The sequence below is a fragment of the Eleutherodactylus coqui genome, chromosome 10, assembly GCF_035609145.1.
Source record: "Eleutherodactylus coqui strain aEleCoq1 chromosome 10, aEleCoq1.hap1, whole genome shotgun sequence".
Lineage (NCBI taxonomy): Eukaryota > Metazoa > Chordata > Amphibia > Anura > Eleutherodactylidae > Eleutherodactylus > Eleutherodactylus coqui.
The window spans coordinates 26767258-26793794 of record NC_089846.1 but is presented as its reverse complement, the minus strand read 5'-3'; the positions used below and the strand labels follow the sequence as shown (position 1 = coordinate 26793794).

At 42.8% G+C, this 26537-nt stretch overlaps 1 protein-coding gene across 1 annotated transcript in view; it reads left to right on the top strand.

Moving 5' to 3' along the window:
• The first annotated feature begins 662 nt into the window (after positions 1-662).
• Positions 663-26537, top strand: part of BGN (biglycan) — a 65385-nt gene continuing 39510 nt past the window's right edge. The window contains exon 1 of the mRNA XM_066580674.1: positions 663-921. The gene's annotated coding sequence lies outside the window, so the exon portion shown is untranslated. The remainder of the gene's footprint in view (positions 922-26537) is intronic.

Here is a 26537-nt window from a genome sequence, read left to right as displayed (position 1 = left end):
ATACCCATCGGCATGATCAAAGTGGTGGTGGGGTGGTTTTTGGAGAGGTATATTAATTAGATGCTACACCCACTGATTGAATTAAGGCTGTTCAGTGTGTGCTCTTCAGCCTAGCTTTTTTACATCTTCAATATCTTCATACCCATGTATCCTCCTGGTAGGATCGACCGTTGAGGTAAAGCTCTGACGTGTTAATGTGTGTATGTGTTTGACTGCACCAGTAGACCCACAGATGAAGTTGAAGATATTGGCCCATGAAGCAAACAACTATAGGGGATTAGGACTTGGATGGGCCTTACCCTATACCATATTACAATAGTATCTGGCCCATATGGCTCCACGTGTATTTAATGTCTCGGTACTATCTACAAACCGACCCTACTATGTAGCCTTGGAGTAGGCTATGTAAACCGCCCGCCACTCACTATAATCAAAGCAAAACAAACACGGAACGGATTTCTTTTTCTTCCTTAGGATATTTTTCATTCCGAGAAAAACATTTGGAGGAAGACGGAGCAGCAGATGAGGGATTTTTTGTTATTTTTTTGGCAGGTGTGATGATAAAAGCCACATGTCATCGAAACCTCGACTCGTTTACATGTATTATATCTTGAGAGGGGAGGAGGAGGTAAATGCAATCCGAGCATTGAGTGCTGCGCTGTCTGCAAGGAAATTACATCCTTAAACCTCACACACAAAACCCTGCAGCTTACAGCACCAGTCCAGTCAGTCAGACTAAGGGGGGCAGCAGGGTGGGAGCCTCCTTCTTACACACAAGAATTGGAAGTCAAGAAGCAACGGGTTGAGGAACAATAAACTCCTCCGGGGACAGGGACAGACTTTTTTGGAAACGTAATACTGTATTCAAAATTCTACGGCTAGGAAGAAAACTTTATTTACAGTAGCAAGAAAGAGAACAAGGTACAGTAGAACTTTTTTTTTCTATTTCTACGTATGAAAGAGTGGGAGCTTTTTCCATGGAGGTAGGCTGATAATAAGTTTTTCTTCGTTTTTCTTAATGAATGTCTGACCCTATTGATAGAAATCATTAATTATGGTGACTATTAAGACTTAGACCAAGATCTCCATTCTGTTTGCCCATCCAACACTTAAAACTTTTTTAGAGTTTTTGATAACTTTTTGAGACTTTTTCTGATTCCCACCATCTAAGCATCTGATCATCGAGCGGAAAGACTTCCTTTTGTTAATAATTATTAGGGATATGGTAGAGGAGAGTCGTAATGATAGTCAATAGAGGTTTTCTTCATTGGTATGCAGCAGGGTTTGATGTGGTACATGGATGTGAGGGTATAATTGGCAGTTTTCGGAAAGAGCTGAAGAGATTCTTAAGGAACTTCTGAAGTGCATGAATGAGACAGTGGAAGTGCTCAGGAAGGACTGACAAGTATAGAACTTCCAGTAACCACCAGCAGAGAAACCACGGGATCTCTCATAGATTTGATGTCTATAGAGCTTCCTTTTTTTTAACGGAGGGGAGATGATGTACAAATCTCCACAGGACTCTGTGCCAGCTGCTCGGGACTAGGTTTATGCAGTTTATACTGACAGCAATTGTCTAGCTGTATTGGGCATCAAACGTATAAGGGTCATTTCAAGGAATTCTCCATACTTGTATCATTTACATTACTTTAATTGAGCCTGAAGTTTTCATACGTTGTAACAGGGACCCTGCATTAATTTGGACCCTCAGAACAAATATCATGGACTTTTGCTACATGCATGTTTAACCACTTGAGGACCAAAATGATAAAGGATTTTATCATGTGGTCTTTTTAAATATCTTTACAACACCCCATTCACTCATTTTTCCATATTGTTACTTGCTGTTTTTGAACTTTTGAGTCTACGGTATCATTCCTGATCTATGTATATTTGATGTGGTCTGCGTATATGGCCATGTTGTAGCTGATAGTTTCTAAAATACCTACAAACTGATATAAGGGGAAGGGATATGATTATCACTTTTATTAATCTGTCCTTACAATTATCTGATCCCGGCTGCAGATTAGCAGTAGGTTCTTGTATTGATTTGTGATGGTGTAATATCCTTTTTAGACTGATTCCAAAGGTACCATGTATTCAACAGGGGACTCCAATTACTGTTTCCCAGATCTGACTTGTGGTCATATCCTACAGGCTGAACATAGTTGTTATGCTATGACTGTATTATAAAGTCAGCATGTGACTGATCCCATTGTTCCAATATTTGCCAAGCCACATACTGGCAATTGGCATGTTGGGGCTTTTATTTCCAATGCGGAGGAAGACCTAAAACTGGCCCTACCTAATAGAGTGTGATTGGCCACCGTGAATAGTAGTTCAATTTTTTTGTTTGAGCAATCCAATCATCAGCATGCCAGACCGAACTGGCAGATCACCATTTTGGCAAACTTTAATCAGCGGTTGGCCAAAATTGAATATTTTGGCCAAATTTCATCTGATGTGTGTGGCCAAATTAAATTGCACATGACCGAGCGGTATGCTATATGCAATATTATACTGAAAGTTTGGGTACAGTTCTTTTACACCTGGTGCAGCCTATAATTATATGGCATTGGTAGACCCATTACTGTGCATCACTCTACAGCTGAACAGATATCTGTCTAGGATGATTTAGTGAATCCTGCTCTGAGCAGGGGGTCGGACCCAATGACCATGGAGGTCCCTTCCAACTCTACCATTCTAGGATTGTAAATCTATAATATTGTGATATTAGTTAGTATAGGATTATATATAAAATACTTGTTCGTGAAGTTTTACAGCTGTACTTTGTCAGACAGTCTCCACATGGGAGGTCTGAATTTTCAGAACCTCCACCTCTTGTAAGTGCTTGAAACCCCATATTGTTCATCCCATTACTCCAGCCACAGCCCATAAACCACTGTCTAAGAGATATTTCTTGCGTAAATCACTTCTACGCCATTGTAAATAATGACTGAGACTATAAGCAGCATAACGGTATTTCCTTTGAGAGTCAATATAATATTCCAGCTTTACTACGGATGTGCAGGTTGTATATGGAGGTGGAGGGGAGATTTTTAGCATTGGCTAGGCAATAGGTGGATTATTAGTCAGTGGGAATCTGTGTAGTTCGGCCAATAACATACACAGGTTGGTTCATAGGGTCATGAGTCTATTGAGGAATGACTAGAAAGATCAGGAAGGTGGCACTACTTAAAAATTGGCAATCCATTTTTGTCCACTTTAGGAGTCATCACCCAAATTCTGGAGTCCTGTAATGTGAAGATCTTTAAAGGGGTATTCCAGGACATATTTAACTTTTGCTATTGATGACTAACAGGTCCTCAATAGATGATCATCGGGATCCGCCACTCGTAGCTTCACACTGATCAGCTGATTCCTGGTGCCAGTGTTGCATTGGTTAGTGGAGAAAGCAGAAAGTGCTGACCATAGCACAGTGGCCCGGGTTGGTATTGCAGGTGCAGCTCCCATTGAATTCAAAGGGAGTAGTTGAGCAGTAGTACCAACTTGAGCTGTTGCGTTATGGTCAGCTCTTTATGCTTCCTTCACTAACTATAGCAACAGTGACAAAGAGAATCATCTAAATGGCGGGGATCCGATTGGTGGGTCCCCAACAATCAACCACCTGTCAGTCAACAATAGCAAAAGTTAAAAATGTTCTGGAATACCTCCTTAAGTTTGTCTTGGTTTGATGCCTACAGATTATCACCAGTGGACAGTGTGGTCATAATCTCATGGGCATATTTCCTCAGCTGGTTATCAAAGGATCATATGCCCAGAGAGATCCTAGTAAATGTATTTGGTCAAGATTTGAAGAAAACAGGCCAAGAGGATCTCCAATATCTCCTAATTCCTTGAACCCAGTACACAATGTCAAACTAGGGTTCCTTGGCCCACTAGAGGAAATCTGAGGGTCCACCCTCCATCTATACAGCACACTTGCATGTCCAATATAATGATCTTTGCTGTTATCATTGTACATAAAGGACATATTATGAATTGAATAGGTTATTTGTGAATCGGCCCATAAGAAATAGACCCTAGTGGTAAATAACCATCTCCAAAATCAGCAACGATTGGGGGTCTGTTGGATGTGGATTCCAATATCGTGGGCCTATGAGAGGATCCTCTGGTATTTTGGTGGGCCGGTGACCCTGATAGCAGTGATAGACTGTTTGCCTGGAGTGGTTTAAGCATTGGCATGATCCCGACCATAAAAAAAGTTTATTACAATGGGGAACTAGAAGTATCAGCTTGCACCTCTGTTGTCTTAGTTTGATGCCTATGGATTATTACCAGTGAACTGTGTGGTCATAATCTCATGGGCATATTTCCTCAGCTGGTTATCAAATGATCATATGCCCAGAGAGATCCTAGTAAAGGTATTTGGTCAAGATTTGAAGAAAACAGGCCAAGAGGATCTCCAATATCTCCTAATTCCTTGAACCCAGTACTCAATGTCCAACTAGGGTTCCTTGGCCCACTAGAGGAAATCTGAGGGTCCACCATCCATCTATACAGCACACTTGCATGTCCAATATAATGATCTTTGCTGTTATCATTGTACATAAAGGACATATTATGAATTTAGTAGGTTATTTGTGAATTGGCCCATAAGAAATAGACCCTAAATGACCGTCTCCAAAATCAGCAACAATTGGGGGTCTGTTGGATTTGGATTCTAATACCGTGGGCCTATGAGAGGATCCTCTGGTATTTTGGTGGGCCGGTGACCCTGCCAGCAGTGATAGACTTTTTTCCTGGAGTGGTTTAAACAATGGCATGATCCCGACCATAAAAAAAGTTTATTACAATGGGGAACTAGAAGTATCAGCTTGCACCTCTGTTGTTAGGTTCATATTGACACTTGCTTACAGTTGATAATAGATGATGGCCAGAATATTATAGTAGCTACTTGGGAAGACGACAATGATGACATTCAAGAATTCATGGTAAGAACATACCATGGTTGAACTGATTGTGGTAGGGAAAATTCTCCAAAGTTTTTGGCATACAGAATTTTTTGCCCGTAATGTGTGAAGAAAAAAAAAGGTTCTTTTGGCTGCAAGGAATGGAAAATGCTCAGTCTAGGAGAGGCAAAAGCTGTTGTTTCAGGCTTAGAGTGACTTAAGAGAAAGCAAAATAAGACAGACTTGCCCAATTTCATGCACCCCGGAGGGTCTGGAATGCTCAGCGTCAGTATTATATCATAGACGTCTTAGCATTATAGAGGCACGCCTAAACATATGAAGCCTTACCTACTGAAAGAAGCACAAAGAAATCCATACTTTTCGAACCTACTGTATACTATTAATGTTATCGAACATGATCCTATATGGGTCAGTATAACATATAGTCATAAAGAACCATAGCCATACTGAGAACTTCTGGGTTATCACATCCTCCTGGTTGCTGTCCACCCATGAGGGTCCATTTTCAGCAGTGTTGAAGAATTTTAGGTTTATGTATTTGTTCATTGCTTTTGGATCCTGGAGGCTCTGGAGAATGAGATTAGTCTCTCATAGGGAGCTATTATTTCACAAATTATGTATGCATGTCTAGACCATTGCATTGTGGCAGGCTCTAGAGCACACCGGAAACAATAATCCTGGACCTCCATGCATCTAAGATGATCAGTACTGTTCTTCACTGTGGTACAGAAGGGTTGCTAAGACTCAGAGGTGTAACCTGAAACGCGTGCATGCCACTGCAAAATCTGTAACTCGGATCTGACTACTGTGTATTGCTATAGTAACAGTCCCTTCCTATTGGACATTGGAGCCTGTTGGTCTTTTTCAAGCCCATTTGCAACAGGACATATAATTTGAAGGTTCTGGACCTCTTCTAAAAAAATATAATTGGACACCCCCAGCTTTCAATGTGCCATTTACAATACTGATATCATCTCATGGAGGAACTCTTAGGCCCCCTAAGGCACCAGGATCAGGGTAGTACTACTACCCCTGCACCACCTATAGTTACGCCTTTGGTCGCACAGTGATGGAAGAACACATTAGAAACGTTCACTGTGAGCTGTACAAAGATGATCAATCACAATCAGCTGCACAAGTTCCTCCATAGGGGAGGGGCTTGTTTATTACTGAAAATTCAACAGTTTCTGGTACAAATTGCGCCAGAAAACTGTCAAACATACTTTTCACCACATTTACTATGTTTTAGACACTTTTGCACACTTTCTTTTTTAGTGGCTCTGGCACAGGGATTTCCCTGCATAAATAGGGGCATGGCCTAAATTGTGTAAAAAATTGTGCCAAAGTGCGCAAACTAAACCAAGTAAAAGGTGGTCTAAATTTAGACTAATCGGTCTTAAAATTAAACAGAAAAATCATTCAGCAGAGCAACTGGGATAATATGGTGCATTTTAAAACTGTGCAATCTAAGTTTGCACTGTCTAACTTTCAGGCCTCATGTCCACGGGCGCGTCGGATTCCACATGGGGAATCCCACACTGAATCCAGCCTTGTCCACGGCCAGTGACCCCCTGCGTACCTGTATTTTACCGGCAGTGGCATTTGTGCAGACCTCTCCACTTCCAGGTTTGCTGTACTGTGCATGGTCCTCACCGATCGCGGTTGGACATGTGCAGTACAGTTTTCAAACTCCTGCTTTCCTACGGGACCCGCGGCTTGTCCGCACTGAAATGGCGCATGCTGCAATTTGTTTTCCGCACCAAAAGGTCCGCAAAACAAATCCGCATGATTTCAATCATTTGCGCACATCCATGCTTCCCTATGGGCGGCTTGATTTGTGGATTCCGCCAATCAAACCTGCCCATGGACAGTATTAGTAAATAAGCCCCATCATTTTTTTATGGGTAGGAGAAAAAAGTTGCCTATTTTTACCAACTGTGTATTAAAACAGCGCTTCTGGATGAATATAAAGTCGAACTGGGTTAGCAATGGTTAAAAAAAAAGACTGGGGGGAACTCACCTGGTATGAACAGCTAGACCCAGAAAGGTACCAGCCGTCACACCTCTAATCCCTGTAAGCCCAGAATCCAAGGAGTTGATAGGGAGGCCCAGAAATCTAGGCTTGGGGAGAGCATCTAGGAGCACCCAAAGACCAAGGAAGGGACTCAGGATGATAGAGAAGGAAAAATGTGCAAAAAAGCTCCAGCGCTCAGGTCTATCACTTCGAAGATATTCAATAATAGATATGGGGAGGCACTTACTTGGCCCTCTCCCAAGCCTCCTCATATCAATTATTGAATATCTTCTAAGTGGTAGACCTGAGCGCTGGAGCTTTTATATACATTTTTCCTTCTCTATTTTTACCGACTGCCCAGGAATTTATAGATGGTTAGAAACCCTGCCAGGCACTTGCAATAGCACTTGCTACAGACACCAAGAGCCCTTGCTGTAGCTTGCCTTTATAAAGGCGACTATACACCTCCAACAATTAGGATGAACAGTCGTTCGTCCAACAGCTGTTTTCACCATACACACGAATGTTTGGCTTGGTTGAACGTTCGTGTGTTTAGAGAGCTAAGTTCCAGCAGTCGGCTTATCTCCCGGGGAACAAAAGGATTGGGTATTGAAATTCAAAATCCTCAATCCTTCTTTCCCCTAACAGCATTTAATGGAAAAAAGTTGACCACTCCCATACATATTAGAGTTGGCCTTTAGTCCCACCTTCATCACCCCCATTAGATGCCATGCGCTCTGAGCCTACACAGCAGCACATAGAGTTCCTATGTCTCTATACCACAGAGCTGTAGGTACTTTGTGTACCGCTATATGGGTGCCTGCATATGGCATTGTATTATGGAGATATCATTAAGAATCCATGGAACGTGGCAACATTTTGTTGGATGGTCTGTCAGATTTTATATGCATACTGAATAGTTGCAGGTACAGTATGGTCCCATAGACTTCTATGGATGTTTCTGTGTAAAAAGGGAGCCCTGGTTCGAGTTTGTGCTGTAATGAGCTCTAGTTCCTATAATTATGAAATCTGGAGGGTATAAGGTCAATGTTTAGTGGCCGTTACTGCAGTTTAAGTATTTCTGTATGGAGTGTTGTATGTGACTTCCCATTGGCTGCAGAGGTCAGGTGGAAGATCTGGAGGACTTGAGATCATAAAGAGCTGCAAGCTGGAGAGCAATTCTTGTAGTACTTAAGAGAGACTGCATTGCTGGGAGAGAGAGTTGGCAAAAGGAATGAGGACTCAGCTTGGAGAGCCGAGTAAAACTTGTCCTGGAGAATCTGTGCCAGGTAGACAGGGACAGTTGCACAAGAAAGGAGGCAGCTGGTGTTTTAAGAAGCGCAGTTCCATAACGCGCCAGAACCGACGTCGCCGAGAGAACAAAGCTGCGAGGACTATAGCTAGAGAGACTGCTACAAAGGATTCACATCATCCTGTAGCTCTGTAAATAGGGTACCCCCAACAGACATTCGAAGAAGTGTCACCTACATTACTGTACTGAACATGCTAGAGATATGTAAGTGAGGTTGGCCCTCAGGAAAAGGCAAGACTCGTGCACTCGGGTAGTGTATTAAAAGCAGGCCTGCAAGTTAAAATACGCCAGGTCGAAGTCAACACCAAAAGAACACATATTCATCCCCCAGTTGCGGACAAGTTATTGCACAACACTTGTGTTACTTTCGGACTGTGTGTGGATGACCGCCATTGCTGGGTTGAAATGTTGTGTTGGTCATCTTTCTGATTTATAAAACATTGTTACCATACCCCACTCACATTAGGGTTAAACACATTTCTAGAGACAGTTAGATTGTCTAATGTTTCTAAATAGCCGCATACAGAGGCGTAACTTGAGGCTTCTGGTCCCCAATGGAAAACCTGTAACAGGGTCCCCAATTATAATGCTTTATTCATAGTACTGGGCTCCCTATATGGAGAAGAGAGGCCTTATGGGCCCCCTAAGGCTCCTGGGCCCGGGTGCAACCGCATCCCCTGCATCCTCTATAGTTACGCAAGTGGCCGCATATTTATTTCTTATCTATTAACAGAAGCTTCTACGGCCAACTTAATCTCTAAGTTTAGTTGTTAAAATAAAGAAATATATATTTTTTGTAAGCCTGGTGTCGTCTGCCCCTATTTCAACAAAAAAGTGGTGCAGAGAGTGGCAGGATACAATGTCACACATGGAGGCGCATAGCACAAATGCTCACCTCATCAGCTAGTGGCGGAACACCCACAAGGGTCCTGCCGGTTGGTGTCATACTAAGCCACTTGACCAAATTTGATGGACACAACATTATACTCACAAACCGGGTAGCTAAGCTCAGAAGCATTACCTACCCGTACAACGGAGCTCTGGAGTTGTAGATAGAATCACTGAATGTATTGGAAGAGAATGTACTAAAAACTGTCCTCCTGCGATTTGAATCTGAGTATCAAACTGTGGATACTATTATCAGATTACTTGAGGACATTTAACCCTTTGCAATCCAATTTTGGATTCAGGATTTCCTAGGGGGTCTTTCTCTTTCTGCCATTATACAATGGCGCCATCTGATGGCTAGAGCCAGTACTGCGGTATGGGACATGCTGGAGAGGCCCCCGACAACAGAGCGGCCAGTAATATACAGTAAGAATACCCTGACGGACGTCTTCCGATGTCGAAGCTGTACAGCTTTCAATCAGAATATCTTTAGACGGCAGACAGTGGATTGGAAAGGGTTAAGTGGAGGCAGCAAGCGCTGGAATTTTGAAGGCTCGATTCTTCGCTGGAGTCCAGAGAGAAGATAATAGACTGCATTATGTCAACATACTTAAGGAAATCCTAGCCAGCATTCAAAAATGAGATGTATCCGGAATTACCACCATGGGCCCAATGGACCAAATCTTGAGAGATTAGCTTATCCTCGTGTGACGCAGTGTGCCCCTTTACCAGATTCTACACAAGTGGGTCCTGGTTGATCCTTTGCTGACTTTCTACCGATTGCTCATTGTTGCCTGGAGCCAGCATGAAAACTATAGACCATATGCTGTACGGTCACAAACCATGTAGGGCCATGAAGCCATTGGAGGTGAAGAAAGATGGGAGAAATTGATTTCAGTGGAATGTTCAGAATGTTTTCTATCTACATGAACCTGGCAGATATGTTAACAATGGAGTAAAGTTCTAGACTAAACAATAAGAAGCATGTGGAATGTAGTTTCCAATTTATTTGGGTGAAAAGCCAAAATATGGCCGTGATTGGTTTGGTATGAAAAGCTAGACTCACATTCTTCATATCAGTAGTGAATTTTAAAGGGATTTTCCGGAACTAAAATATTGATAACCTATCCTCATGAAAGTTTACCAATATCAGATCAATGGGGTCCACTGCTCGAGACCACCACCAATCAGTTGATTGAAGAAGCTGCTACACATAGGCAATCACCGTAACATCATGTTCATTGGTCACATGGCCTGAGAGCAACTCAATCTCATTCAAGTGAATGGGATTGAGCTACTATATCAGACACAACCGCTATGAAATGTATGGCATTGTGCCTGGTGTTCAGTGAAATAGCCACAGCGCTCACCTGAGCACCATGGCCAATTCACATAGCTGATTGGTGAGGGAGTTGAGCATTGAACCGTAACCATTTTAATACTGATGACCTATCCTGAGGATAAATTAGTGTAGTTCCTTACGAGGTGTGATGTCACAGCTGTTACCTAAACGAGAAACCACATCTGTCTGCACACAGTCCATAATCACTTGAAGAAAAAAACGCAATTGGCGTATTTAGAAATACTTTAAACATAGTTCTTGAAAGTTCTGGCTTGTTTTCACTAACACCTCTGTCATTTAGCTAAGTGGTCAAGCCGAGTACTACCAACGTCCCACAGACTAGTGTTATACAACTAGCATGCCTGTGTAGTCCTTGCAAGTCACTATACATATGCCCATGTTTGGCTACTATCTATCAAGGCCAGCCTCACTTACAATCCATTGCGGTTGGAATCCTTGCTGCCCTACCATTCAACTTATTCTGGTTTTCCAGTAGCACAGTATCGACCTCTCTCTCTTGATGTCACGGGCCGTTGTCCTCTCCCTGAACAGTGTAAGGAGAAGCGTGGGGACAGCACAATTTGACAGAACAAAATCGCATTATACACACCAGTATATGCATGTAAGACCTGCGCCACAAGAGAAGTATTTGCGCAGTATTGTGCATGATTTCAACGGGTTCATTCACATAAGCGTATTTTGCGTTCGCATTTGGTTCACGCAAATAAACACGCAGCATGCTCTATCTTCCTGTGCATTTGCACACGAAAATAGCACATATTGAACTAATTAACATAATTGGCCATTTCAATGAATGGTAGCATTTTTGTGTGTTTTTTTTGCGTGTGCAAAAGTACAGTAAAACTTGCACATACGTGCGTAAATATGCAAGGTGCGTGTTAATGCATTTACGCCAGTGTAATATTGGCTGTGTATATCAAGTTCCACTCCTCATCCCTGCTATAATAAGCATCTCTGCTATGCATAACTTTACAAGACTCCTCTAGAGAGTAATGATACAATAACATTATACATGTATCACATACAGTGGGCATCATGATGAACCCCCCAAGAGAGAAGATGGCCTTGGTGTCAATACAAGTCTAGATTCAATTTTTTCCAGTGCTAAACCCTAATTGGCTGCTATGGTCACAATGACAATTTTTTCTGAAAGCCATGTTTCATACATAAGGCTCTTACTTTGCAGGTTTCCCGTTGATCTAAATGGGTTGTCCAGTTGTAACTATTAGTGGCCTATCCTGCAGAGAAACTTTTAATAGTAGATCAATTGAGATCTGCTGATCATGCACTGATGTGATATCTACAGGAAGCAGACAGCTCTGTTTCCTCTGCAGTGGTCAGGCTTGGTAATTCAAGCAAAGTTCCCAGTCACTTTAATGGACAGTTGGCTAAGCTGGGCCAGTGCAGTGGGAATAGAGCTCTTTGCTTCCTGTAGATATCAGCTCAATGCACAAGCACACTGGCCCAGCGTTCAGCTGATCGCCGGGGGTCCCAGAAGGCAAACCCTCACAGATCTACTATTATTGGCTGATCCACAGCCCTTTAATTGAGCTCAGTCCAATAGATACATGCAAATGTACAGTTTCCATATAAATACTGTGAGCGCTGGCACTGTAAGGCTGCATCCACATGGGAACGATTTGCTGTGAAGTATCCTCAATGGAAAATCTGCAGCAAATCAGCAAATTCGGTTTGCATTTTGATAGGAATTTTGATGCAGATTTCACCCCCTAATTTGAAGAAGTGGAATCCGTACTGCAAATGTGCGGCTACAATTGACACGCTACGGATTTAAATTCTACATCGCATGTCAATTTCTGCACCGATTTGGATCAGATTTGCCTGCAGTGTGTGGACGAGGTTCTGCAAATCTCACCCATATTGCTGCTTCTGTAGATGCCGTGAATATTCCGTGTGGAAAGGGCAGAAACGAAATCTATGGCAAATCCGCCCCGTGTGAACAAGGCCTTACTGAATGGCCCCTGCCAGAGGCATAGCTTAAAGCTGCTGGGCCCAATGTAAATCTATAATAGAGCCCTACACCTATAATATTGCATTTACAGTTAATTTGCCGTCATAAGGCTCCAGAGCCCAGATGGGTTGCATCCACAGTAGCTAAAGCTCTAGCCCTGCCCTAGGACTGTATCACTAGCTAAGGAGGTCTGTAACTGGCAGTACGATCACCTCTGCAATGCCATTGATGTATTTGGAATTTTTGCCACCAAAGTCATTTCACCATGATATACACTCATTGTCAAAAAAAAGATACCCCTCTCCTAGAAAGAGATGTCAGTGTCGTATGAAACTTTCTATGTGTGATTGTAATGTTGATATAAGTAAGTGATTCTTAATTAAATGATCTTTATTAAAAGGGGAAGCTGTCATCAGTTATTCATAATGCAATCTAAGCTAATGTTGTAGTAGTGCTGATACAGACAATGTAATAGTACTAAACAATGTACTTGTAGGTGCACTGGTGCCTTTGTAATCTTCATTTGAAGGGAGGCTCTAGTACCCTGTTGTACTGCCTCTAGTATGGATAGAAGATGTGATACGGGCAGGCATGGAGGCTCTAGTACCCTGTTGTACTGCCTCTAGTATGGATAGAAGATGTCATACGGGCGGGCATGGAGGCTCTAGTACCCTGTTGTACTGCCTCTAGCATGGATACAAGATGTGATACGGGCGGGCATGGAGGCTCTAGTACCCTGTTGGGCCACCTCTAGCTTGGATGCAATATGTAAAGCGGGTGGGCATGGAGGTTCTAGTACCCTGTTGTACTGCCTCTAGCTTGGATGCAAGATGTGATATGGGCGGGCATGAAGGCTCTAGTACCCTGTTGTACCACTCTAGCTTGGATACAAGATGTGATACAGGCGGGCATGTAGGCTCTAGTACCCTGTTGTACCGCCTCTAGTTTGGATACAAGATGTGATATAGGTGGGCATGGAGGCTCTAGTACCCTGTTGTACCGCCTCTAGCTTGGATACAAGATGTGATACAGGCAGGCATGTAGGCTCTACTACCCTGTTGTACCTTCTCTAGTTTGGATACAAGATGTGATATGGGTGGGCATGGAGGCTCTAGTACCCTGTTGGGCCACCTCTAGCTTGGATGAAAGATGGGATACGGGCGGGCATGGAGGCTTACAGCTTCCATATCCCTCAGCATATCAGTCTACATTTGCTATAACTGAGCCTCTAGATTGTGCAAACTCATAAGCTATCAAAGCTGGCATCTTAGATGGTCCCAGACATGTTCTATATGCCATAAATCTGGTGACCGGGCAGGCAATGTTGTGGAGACATTTGTGTGACCCCCTTGTGTATGCGGCCGAGCATTATTCTGCTGGAAAATACCTCTTGGAAGCAACCATGAGAGGCAACAATTGTGGCTGCAGGATGTCCTGAATATATCGCTAAGCTGTCATTGTCCCTAGTACCACTACTAGTTGGTCTATCAAGGATGTCTTGAGCCCGGTCGCCTTATCGGTGGAGGTCTGACTACCGGGGCTTTCACCAATTCCCAGAATGGGAGTCCCAAAGAGACAGTGTGCGTGTGCGACTACCACTTCATTAATGTGGGGACCTTTGGAACTCCCGTTCTCAGCAGTCCTAGTGGTTGAATCCCCAGTAACCATGAACTTTAGAACTTGGCAGACTTCCTTTAATGACAATGCCCGAAACATGACTATGAAATTATACTTAGTGGATTCCATGGCGTACCTCCATACTAAAGGAGGTCACCAAGAGAATGGAGTATAAACATCAGATAACAGTCTATGATTGTCCAATCCAGTCACTAATGACAGTACAAACAACCTAGTACCACAGTATATAACATCATAGCTTAGGAGGATGCTACATATGTCCCAAGTACTGAGTACCAGAGGTGATACCAACAAGCGAGTTGGAGAATTTAGACACAAGACCTGGGCACTGAACCTACTGTTTACTTTGGGTGGATGAAAGCCTAGCTACCCCACTGATACGCAGTACCTTATGACCACCATGGGTTAATCCTACCTCTGCTTGTCTGGTTGTTCAAAATTTGCATAATAGCCAAAAGACTATGCTATGTCTCTGGCTTCCAAACTGGATTACTGTTGGTCAAGAACACTTTTGGCCAACAGCTATCTCTCCCAACCTTCCAATATACATTCACAATTGGATTTCTAATTTCATTGTGGACAGGGAGATAAGTTTCTCTTTCAAACACTTTTGATAGAGGATTGGGCATGTTGAAACCCAACATGTTCCATCTTCAGTTCCAAAGCTAGAAAACGCCTCCATCCAATTTTCATACAGATAGGCGTTGACTGACCCATAACTTGGTGAGAACCCCAATCCTACAATCTTATTTCCCACATTGTGTAACTTCCCAGGTCACCAGCAGCACAAGTGTAATGCGGGTAGAAGGACAATTTTTTTCCAGTTGTTTAATTTGGATTAATTCATATTTTTTCATATGCTGATTAATATCTTTACAGATTACATAGCTCAGCAGATATAAGAGTGCACCAAGTATAAATATAAGATGACCTTTGGAAAGTTCAGTCTCGCTTAAGAAGTCACAGTAGTAGCTAATGCAAACAACAATAAGATGATAAGGAGCAGTAGGGTACATAGCCTCCCTGCTGTACTGCCCATGGCAATGAATGATATTTCCTTTATTGTTTCTTCTCCATTCTCCAAGAAGTGATAAGTAGTGCCAAAAAACTTGGTGAAACCTACCCAGGAAATGATAATTACTGTGAAATATTTCTACCTCAGGACTCCACACAAGCTGCCTCCAACTCGTTGGGATGTGTCAAGCTGTAAATACGAATTTCATAATTTATATCCAATCTGTCTGACCCCATGTGTCCTTCTAAGACTTGCAACCTAGCACTGAGCAGGAGTTTCAGTCTCTTCCCTGAACAGATCCTGTTCACATGCTATGTATGTTTGTAGCATCCCAAAATTCACCACATTTCACAGTTTACATATAAATACACTGCATTACTTAGTTAACGGCTATAGAAACATTTGTGCATGACAAATCAATACCTACATATCTTACTAAGTCCGTGCAGATATAAATGATGCACTTATCTGTTTTTTGCATTGAGTTTTCCTTTTCATGCATTTAGAAAACCTCATATTTGGCTTACTTGGTTTGCAGGCTCTCCTATACTCAAGTTTCCAGACTCGAAGGTAAAAAGGGGCCTTCCAAGCACTGAACAACTGGTCTTTCTCATGAATGCACACAAGCTCGTCTCCTCTCCCCTCTTTTCTTTCACAGGCTGTGTAGTATAATCTCACCCACTTAATACTACACAGTATATCTAATCCTGTCTCTGAGGTGTGAATTACAGACCTCTGTAACAGTAGCTTTCTCTGCTCTCTGCCCTCCTGATCTCCTCCACCATCCCCCAGCACTGTCATACAGCCCTCTGTTATAGCTCAGTGGAACTGCAATAAATGCACATTCACAACCGGGAATCAGGCTAGAGAAGACGTCAGTCTACTCTTACTGACAGAATTTGATTTCAGTCCTCCAGTCTGCATTTTCTTGGAAAGCAATACAAGCATAGAAACCAATTACATTTTTTAACGAAATTGAATTTTAACTCTTTCCAATCCACTGTCTGTCGTCTGAAGACATTCTATTTGTAGGCTGTAAAGCTCAGATGTCGAAAGACATCCAGCAGGGTATTCTTACTGTATATTACTGGCCGCTCTGTTGTCGGGGTCCACACCAGCATGTCCCATACCGCAGTACTGGCTCTAGCCAGCAGATGGCACCATTGTATAATGGCAGAAAGAGAAAGCCCCCTAGGAAACCCTGAATCCAAAATTGGATTGCAAAGGGTTAAAAAGTCTTCATTTCCAAAAAAAGCATTAAATTTAAAAAAATGTGCAACGGTGTACATAGCCTTTAGGTTAAGGCCTATATTATACTTCAGAGCTGCATTCATAATTCAGCAGGTTTCAGAGCTAAAATCTTTCAGCCTCCCCTGCTTGTTCAGCGCCTGCAAAGAGCCTGCTCTGGTGATTTGAATTCTGAGTGGTATGGTCTTTACACCGGGTGCTGTATAGTAGTTTTAAAAGCTAATTGTCTCAGTGTATTGCTAGAGCTCAGCTATGCTGTTGGGGGTGTGGCTGACAATAAACTTGTTGACTGTTTCCAAGGACAACCATCATAATTATGAATGACAATACAGGCTGTAATACATATTAACATAGTATGTTAGGCTGAATGAAGACAATGCCCATCTAGTTCAGCCTGTTTTAACCTCCCCCTTGTTGGTCCAGAGGAAGGCAAAAAAAAAAACAGTGGGTCAATTAGCTCCTATGGAGGAAAAAAAAAACCCTTCCTGACTTCATAATGGCAGCAGAGTAATCCTGGATCAACATTTAAGATAAACAACCCCGCTGATCACCTAATGTCTAGATCCTGTAATATCATAGCACTCTAGAAAGACGTCTAGTCCCCTCTTGAACTCCTCTATGGATTTTGCCATCACCACGTCCTCAGGCAGAGAGTTCCACAGTCTCACTGCTCTTACAGTAAAGAACCCCCTTCTGTGTTGGTGATGGAACCTGCTTTCCTCTAGATGTAGCGGATGCCCTCTTGTTACCGTCGCAGTCCTGGGTATAAACAGATCATGGAAGAGATCATTGTATTGTCCCCTAATGTATTTATACATAGTTATTTGGTTGCCCCTTAGCCGTCTTTTTTCCAGGGTGAATAATCCCAATTTTGATAGCCTCTCGGGGTATTCCAGTCCTCCCATTCTATTTATTAATTTAGTTGCCCTTCTTTGAACCCCCTCAAGCACTGCAACATCTTTCCTGAGCACCGGTGACCAGAACTGTACACAGTATTCCATATGGGGCCTGACAAATGCCTTATAAAGTGGAAGGATAGCGTTCTCATCCCTCGCCCCTATACCTCTTTTAATGCACCCCAAGACTTTCCTTTCGCAGAACCTGACTGGCATTGATTGCTCCAGTTAAAGGGGTTGTCCCGCGCCGAAACGTTTTTTTTTTTTTCAATAGCCCCCCCGTTCGGCGCGAGACAAACCCGATGCAGGGATAAATAAAAAAAAAACGGGTAGTACTTACCCGAATCCCCGCGCTCCGGTGACTTCTTACTTACCTTGTGAAGATGGCCGCCGGGATCTTCACCCTCGGTGGACCGCAGGTCTTCTGTGCGGTCCATTGCCGATTCCAGCCTCCTGATTGGCTGGAATCGGCACACGTGACGGGGCGGAGCTACGAGGAGCCGCTCTCTGGCACGAGCGGCCCCATTCAGAAGGGAGAAGACCGGACTGCGCAAGCGCGTCTAATCGGGCGATTAGACGCTGAAGATTAGACGGCACCATGGAGACGAGGACGCCAGCAACGGAACATGTAAGTGAATAACTTCTGTTTGGCTCATAATTAATGCACAATGTACATTACAAAGTGCATTAATATGGCCATACAGAAGTGTATAACCCCACTTTGTTTCGCGGGACAACCCCTTTAAGTCTACAGTCCACTAGTACCCCCAGGTCATTTTCCATATCACTTTTCCCTAGCCGTAATGAAGGATCCTTAAAGATATTTTTTAATACATACCTTAACTGCTGATGCCCTCTTTTTGAAGAATAGGGTCAGGGTTTCTTCTTCTGTAGTGGCTGGGACACGTACATTTGTAATATAAACTGTAGCTTCTGCGTAATCTCTTTTTAAAGAGTACATGGGAAATTCCTGTCTGTCAATGAGTGATTGATATGAAACATGCAGTGCTGTTATGTTGCAAAAGGAGTTGGTTTTTCGCAACGTCCTACTAACTGCTCGTTATGTTGACACTAGAGATGAGCGAACGTACTCGGTAAGGCCGATTTCACAATCGAGCACCGCGATTTTCGAGTACTTCACTACTCGGGTGAAAAGTACTCGTGGGCGCTGTGGGGCGGGGCGTAGCGTGGTGGAGCGGGGGGGTAGCAGCGCGGAACAGGTGGGAGCTCTCTCTCTCCCTCTCCCCCCCACTCCCCTCTGCAATCCCCCGCTCACCCACAGCGCCCCCGAGTACTTTTCACCCGAGTAGTGAAGTACTCGAAAATCGCGGTGCTCGATTGCGAAATCGGCCTTACCGAGTACGTTCGCTCATCTCTAGTTGACACCTTACAGGATAAGCCCATGATGTCTGGTGTAAAACAAGTCTAGGGTTGACTGAACCCGTTTTGTTATAGGCATAGGCCAAAGGGCTACCTGTTTGGTTCTATGCTCTGGGCTCACAATGACTTTCTTACCTGCATCAGAGGCTCCCAGAACTGTTCCGTGTTGAGTTGAAGCCACTGAGCTGGGCATTTATCAAGGATAGTTGGCTTTAGAAAATCGCTGGCCCACACAGACTGGTTTTGCTGCAATAAGACAATCACCCAGATTCAACATGGTGGAAACAAACTTGTTTATTAAGCCAAGTAACAGCATCTCTTTAAACTGTTGACATGGCACTTGCAAGGAGCGGGTGGCCGAGTTAAAGTGGTCAGAAGCTTTCACCGGACTATCTTCTCCATACCCTTTTTAACAATGACAAACTTCCACATCAGACAAGGAAGAAAAAAAACAACTTTCTTTTAGAGGGGTGACTATGGCGCAGCCTTCAGACAAAGATAACTGGAATATATATTTTTGCCAAAAAAGATCTTAGTTTATTGATAAGAACCAGCTTGCTTACACGCGTGTTCTTGTCAATAGACTGAGATCTTTCTTGGCAAGAATATATATTCCAGTTATCTTTGTCTGAAAGTTGCGCCATATTCACCCCTTCAAAAGAAAGTCTTTATTTTTTTGTCTGCGATTCCATACGTTTACCATGGGGGTATAACGTTTCGTAGGGTGGGCTGCACCTTCCTAAAAAAATACTTCTCCATCCTATCCCTCTGACCTAGCTCCAGGTTCCTCATTTCAGACCATTCCACACTGGGGCTGCTCCATTTAATCTTTTTCTTCTATTTCTACAAACTTCCACATCAGTCCGTTTTTGTTGGCCTTTGTAACAGTTGCTTTATTGTTGCCTCTTATACACAATATGGGCTGGAGCCAAATCATTCATGTCCTGCTGCCTCATTACCAGCACCAAAACTGCACCATCAGCATGGTGCCTCTACTAATTCCTTTTTCCGGGTGACGAACCACCTACCAATACCCTGACTTAGAAAATTACTCATACCAAACCATATAAACGAACACCCCATCATACTTGCTCACAGTTTGGACCCTTCCATAACCATGATGCAAAAGAATCATTAGACTAGGTGACCCATCATCGAGAGTCCAGTTTAGTGCTCACTGGAGTTTTAGTTCATCTTATTTGGTGGACAGCATTAAAGCCCAATATGAGTCTATCAAGGTTTAATCAAGGTTGGTGGGGCGCCTTGGCAAAAATCTGATGGGTAACCAAGCCTAAATAACAGTGGCATATAATCCATGGCTAATTGAAGCTGACCATAAACATTAGATGACAGATCCTGCTGATGGTAATTACCAACAATCTGTGTATGAGGGCCGCCCAATGTTTTGAACCCTTGTTGCCTTGGAGGTCAAGAAAGCCTATAGAAGTGCAGGCAAACAGGATGTCGGAGCTCCAAAAAAAGTGGAAGGAGTTGCAAGTCTTAAAGCGACCCTCCGGTTTTCAGACAAAATTCTGTCGCAGGATCGGAGGGGCGAGTGCTATATTACCTGCAGTTGTTTTTCTCTGTCATCCCCCTGATCTGCCAGCTTTGGGTCCTGTTTTTGGCTGTCCAAGATGGCCAATGCAATCTTCAGACTACGTAATCCCCACACTGCATTGATAGTGTTAGACCTGCTCTCAGATTGACCAAAATTGCTCATGTGATCAGTGCTGGTCAATCAGAGAGCAGTGCACAGTGTGCATTAGGTAGATAGAAAATTGCTGCAGACAGCCAAAAACCAGGACCAGAACAGGTAAATCAGAGGTACATTAGAGAAGAACAACTACAGGTAATGGACCAACCTCCCTACTCCTATACTGTGATAGAATTTTGACATGAAACCGGAGGGTTACTTTTTGTCTAACTGCTGGGAGTTTCTGGAAAGTGCTCAAGGGATCATGAAGGTGGAGGCCACTACATGGTGGAGAACCTTAGACAACTGCCCATATTGCCCTCCTTACAATCTAGCACTGGGTTGTCTGTTGTTATAGCCCAGCAATGCCAAGCACTGACAAATCATACATAAGATTAAATGACTTCTTGAACATTAATTTAGTCGTCATCAGTTATGTGATGAGATCTGACCTGTACGTAGCCTGAACAATTCTCATCAAACTTCCAAAGAGCTTGTCATTGGATTTCTTCTAGCTACATATGCAGGCGGATGTGGTATCAGAACTCTGAACAAAGAGCAAGGAGTTGCAACTCTCATACCTTACTGCTGGGAGTTCCTAAAGGATCCTAGAGCTGGAGGACCCTATGTGGTGGAGGCTCTTGGCCAACTGCACCTTTGGCCTTCCCTATAATCCAGCCACGGGTTGTCTGCTGTTTTCTATGACAAAGCAGATATGGGTTAACTTTTCAACATTCATGTTCTTCCTGTACACATTCGGTATACATTACACATAAAATGCAATGAACGAGGAGTCTAAGATTTATTATCTTTGGCACCGAATGGATTGTAAGCAAAGCTATGCAAAAAAAAGAGAAGTCTGTAAAAAGGAATGAAGCTCACAGCTGAGAAGCCAGGAACCATAATTGTGCCGAATGAAAGAATGCTCCTCCAAGGGCTTTGTAAAATGCTAATGTTAACTAAACACATACACTTCCATACTGTGAGTCATAACAATACAAAGTGATAACAGACAGTGGGGTCAAAACCAAGCCTAGGATGTTGAGTAGGGGCAGTAGGGATTGGCATTAGGAGGTCAGGTTTAGATAGTAGAGGCATATAGATTTTAAGTCTAAAGTTAGGTTGCATAGCACTTTCATTTGGGACAGCCAAATTGGCCAATGGTCAATGGAATCTGAAGGCTGACTAAATACTTTCACAGTAGTGGAACAATATGTGAAGTCCACACTATTCACACTGGCATTACCAAGGATCCAGCGGGGAGCAGCCAGGTTACAGTTCCATTTTGATCCATCTTGTTTTACTCCTAGTAGATTCCAATGACAAGAACAAGACTAATCAGCAATACCGTGATGGTTCACACCTCCATTGATTAGACGGTGCTCTTGTGTCTTCTTGATGGAGTACAATATAACATTGTGGTCCTTAGATAACAAAAGGCTGTGCACCAGTGGTTTATGGCTATCTCTATCTTCTGTAGCTACAGTAGTAGATGTCTTCAGTACAATGTAGAACATGTAGTCTTACTCAATGAAGTCTTGTGGATGTATATTTCTTGTCTTCTTCTTAGAAACGTTTAATGTTTAAAGAGGTTTCCGCTCTCGACATTGTCTTTTTGTTTGAAGGGTGCCCTAACAATAAGCTAATCTCAGGGAGTCCTGCTGCTGAAGTCCTCAAAGATTAGCTGTAATCAGTGGAGGAACCTGGCAGGAAGTGTTAGATTTCCCTACAGTGCCACCACAGGTCAAGTGAGGCATTACACCATTTTAATTGAAATATATGATGTCTGTACTACATGGACATGTTGGGTCCTCCAGATGGACACGTTGGGGCATATTTACTTAGACAGACATTTGAAAGGATGGACTAAGCAAATTTTGCCTTCGTGTCAGTACGATAAATGTATTGTGTATCGTAATTTATTTGTTGCATCAGGCGGCACTTCCATGAGCTGGTATAGGTTTCATCTATAATTTATACCACTTTCTGGTGCAAATTATAATAAATCTAAAGGGCTACATGTGGCCCTACCAGCTAACACTAGTCCCTGCCCACTTTTTCAAAAAGGTTGCGGGGCCAAGTGTAATCCTCCCGAAAATTATTGGTCAATGACAGATTGTAGCAGCTCAGCCAGGGGTGGTGGTATAAGGGTTGCAGAGGTAGCAGTTGCACCTGGGCCCTGGTGCTCAAGGTGGCACAAAGGCCCCTATACCACATAAGAGGATACAAGTTTGGGACATAGGTAGGGATTGCTCTGTTACAGATGTTCCATTGGACCCTGGACCTTCAAATAACGCCGCTAAGCTCAGTTGCTTCTTTATCCTCAGGAAGGCCTTAAGCCTCACTTCATGGTGGTAGTAATTTTCTTACTAATGCTTTGTCACTAAACAAGAGCAGCTGCTTTACTGCACAGTCAAACAAACAGTTTTACATTATGGTTGTCCTTATGTATACAAAGCTGTAGAAGAACATGAAACCAAGATTAGTTCTTATAAAGCTAGATAGCATAAGGTCTCCTTGATCGAAAAGAGTTGACGTACTACACATTGCCAAGAATGTAACAGATTAAATAAAATCAGTCTTCTGTATTTTGGGGCTTGGCTCACGAATTGAGAAAAACCACGTTGTGGGAAGTTTGTAATAAGCAAAACAGAAATAAAACAGGAACCATATGTGCAAGGGTCTCATGGATAATTTCACCAAGTAGCCCAAAACTGAACCAGTCAACAAAATCAAGGTCCATAACGGTCTAGTAGATCTGGATCAAACTCAACATGATAAGGTTGACACCCATATATACATTGTACTTTTAAGGGTTGTTCTTACCATTATGATATATGGGATATCAATTTGACAGCCAGCAGTTTTTGGTCTCACATTTCCGGTGGAGGGTTGGCCATGTGCCCGCAGTCAACTTGCCATTGAAGTCTAGGTGACATATGGAAATAAGTATGTGAGTATGTGCAGCTGTTTCTGTAGCTCCTATAGACTGCAATAAAGATTCACTATCCATGAGCACCCAATGCTCTATTGGGACCTTCAATATGAACATGCTTCATCCAGCAAGGCCCAGTTGGAGTACTTTTAGTCTTCTAGTTGAGTACCTAGAATAGGTAATAGCTGATCCCTACTCTACTGGTTCATCGGATTTGTACCCTACCATTGACCTTCATACTGCCTGCTATTTTTAGGTACCATTAGATTGGTGTCCCATGTTAGGGTGGTTTTACATAGGATGGCTGTTGAGTGCTTAAGTGCCCAATAGCCATCCTAACGATTATAACTTAACTGATAAAAGCTCACTGAATAGAGGCAGAGTGTGCTGGCGATCTCTTCCAACCATTCGTCTCCATTCACAGTAAAAAGGCAGTCGTTCAGAGATCAACGATTGCCAGTTTACACGGGCTGACAGTCACTTGTTTTTTAGGTGAGCTAAAAACTAAGTGACTCTGACAAGTGAGTGGTTCTTGCTTGCTTGCCCTGTCAGGTTCTGTGTTGGGACAACAGTCACCTGTAATCGCTCTATTGAGTGATCACTTGGGCAACTATCAGCCCTTATAAAACCATCCTTAGTCTTCTTCAGGTTTACAGAAAAGTCAAATAATAGTTCACTCGTTTTATTAAGTAGTCACTTACTCTGACTACAATATCCCAAGCCCTAGGACTGTGGAGGATAGAGATAAAAGTAAAAGGTAAAGGGTTACAAACAGGTCAACCACAGCAATAGTTTTTCAGAAAGAGACAAGTACCATGAAGCCTCCAAATAATGCCCCCTTACTGCCCAAATAGCATAGCTATAATATGCCTGCTGAGTGGTGGAGGAACCTAGACGATGGGAAATCCTTGGGCACTTGCCCCTTTTGCCCTCCCTATAATGCATTCTGGCAACGACTGTTAACTTTTCATACTTTCCCTCTGCAGACTGAAGTATCATGCCCAAGGTTGACTCAAGGACTCAAAGAACACTGGGGATTAATATATGATGACCTAGACTCCAAACATTAGAATTTTGGCACAACTGACCTTTTGCTTACTTATGCCGCAACCCGACCCTTTTTCAATAGTGGGAGGAGTCAATATAAAGGGTGTGGATGCACCTGGCCAATCGCATTTACTATAATCTAAGCCAGAAACTGGTGTACATTATAGCAAACGCCTACTCCAGCTCCTAGCTGCCATAGGTTTTCATTTGACACATGGAGGTGTTGCCAGATGAAGCCTCTTAATATATTTGCTGCTCGTAGCAAATATATTAAGAGGCGGTGCAGGGATTACTTAGACCGGTGCATAAAACATTGGTTTAAAGTAAATAAGCCCCATTGTGTAGGACATTGTCTTTAGAATATATATATATTTCACCTTATATATATATATAAAGGTGAAAGCCCTCACTGACTGACTGACTTGCTGACTGGCTAACTCACCACTAATTCTCTAACTTCCCGACGTCGTACAAACATGAAATTTGGCAGGAGCATTCTTTAGGTCCTAAATAGGAAAAGTAAAGGGGTCACAACTTAATTATTAAATTCTAAGTGCAAAAAGTAAGTGACCCCCTATGTAATGTAACTAATAACACACATCTGAACCTCACAAAAATGAAATTTGACACATCCATTCTTTACATCCTAAGAAAAGTAAAGGGGTCACAACTTCAATAATCAGTATGATACATGAGATAGTTCTTTTCTCAGAAACCTTAAAACCTGAGGAAATGATTTGTATACTTAAAGTGATGGTTGATTATGATTATCCTTTGTTAATAGATTTTGCACCATCTCATAGAGTTTTAGTAGTCATTACTCTAGCGAAACAGTGTGGGTCCAAATGCCCAAATTTAGAACATGGCAATGAGTGAATTACTGTGTTTACCTGTGTTTCTATGATCAATCATGGCTAATTATTCTGAAACAACTCAAATGTTCCTAAATTACAGCTTATAATATGAGAGAAGTGGAACTCATCCTTGAGGCAGTTCCATTCGCTGGATATTTTGTGCCTGTAATTGTGAATTCAGCTGCTGGTCATGGGCTATAATTTTGTAGCTATTTTTGCTGGACATTCCATTACAGAATGGTCATTTAAAGCAACGGTCACACCACAGACTGTAGACATGCTATTCCCTTGCTTGTTTCAAAGAATAATATAATCTGTAGTCATTCTTGAGATCTCTCGTTATAACAAATACAAATGTGTCATAGTGACAAACCATGTGGTTGCATTGGGGTCCTTTGGTAGATGGAGGCCAGCCCGGCTTTGGCTTATAACTAGAGATGAGCGAGCACGCTCGTTTATGGCAGATACTCGAGCGAGCATCGGTCTTCTCAAGTAACTGATTACTCATCCGAGCAAATGCAGGGGATGGCGGGCGAGGTGAGAGTAAGAGAGATCTCTCTCTCTCGCCCCCCCCCCCCCCCCCCCCGCTCCCCTCTTACCCCCTCCGCCCCCTGCATTTGCTGGGACGAGTAATCAGTTACTCGAGAAGACCGATGCTCGCTCGCGTATCTGCCTAAAATGAGCGTGCTCGCTCATCTCTACTCATAACCTTTACTATTTGGTGATAGGAACCTGAGCTCGAATTCAATTTACTTGGGTCTTGTATCTAATGATCTGGTTAGAATATTACTCCTGGTGGAGGAGGCTTGAGTGTTCATGGGTTTACTGCATCTAGACTGGTTATGAAAAATTATACCAAGTAGTCTCCAAAATTGATTATCTGTTGGGGGTTGTACTATAACAGGACCTACTAAATTGGAATGTCTTCACATGGTCAACCTCGAAGACTTTAGAATAGATTTAGAGTGGTTTGAAGATATGGGACATCAATAGATCTGTGAGGATGGAGCAAAACATTTAGAAATAAGTTTTATTTGGTCTTAGCACAGAGCTTGTCTAATTTAAAAACCCTATTTTCACATACCCTATTAGGTAATCATCGTGAGTTAATGGTGAGGGTCTTCCATTCAGGACCTTCATCTCTTGGCAAGAATGGAGTACCTCTCATTCTGAAGGACCTGTCCTGTCCTGCATGACACTGCCAACTCACTGAGAAATTGAACATTCACAGAGAGGTTTCTCCACAGGTTACAGATGATCAATGGGAGTCGGATTGTCCAGTGTGGACAACCACTCTAATCCCATTTTGGGAATTAATGGTACTTATGATAAAGCTCACCATATTGTT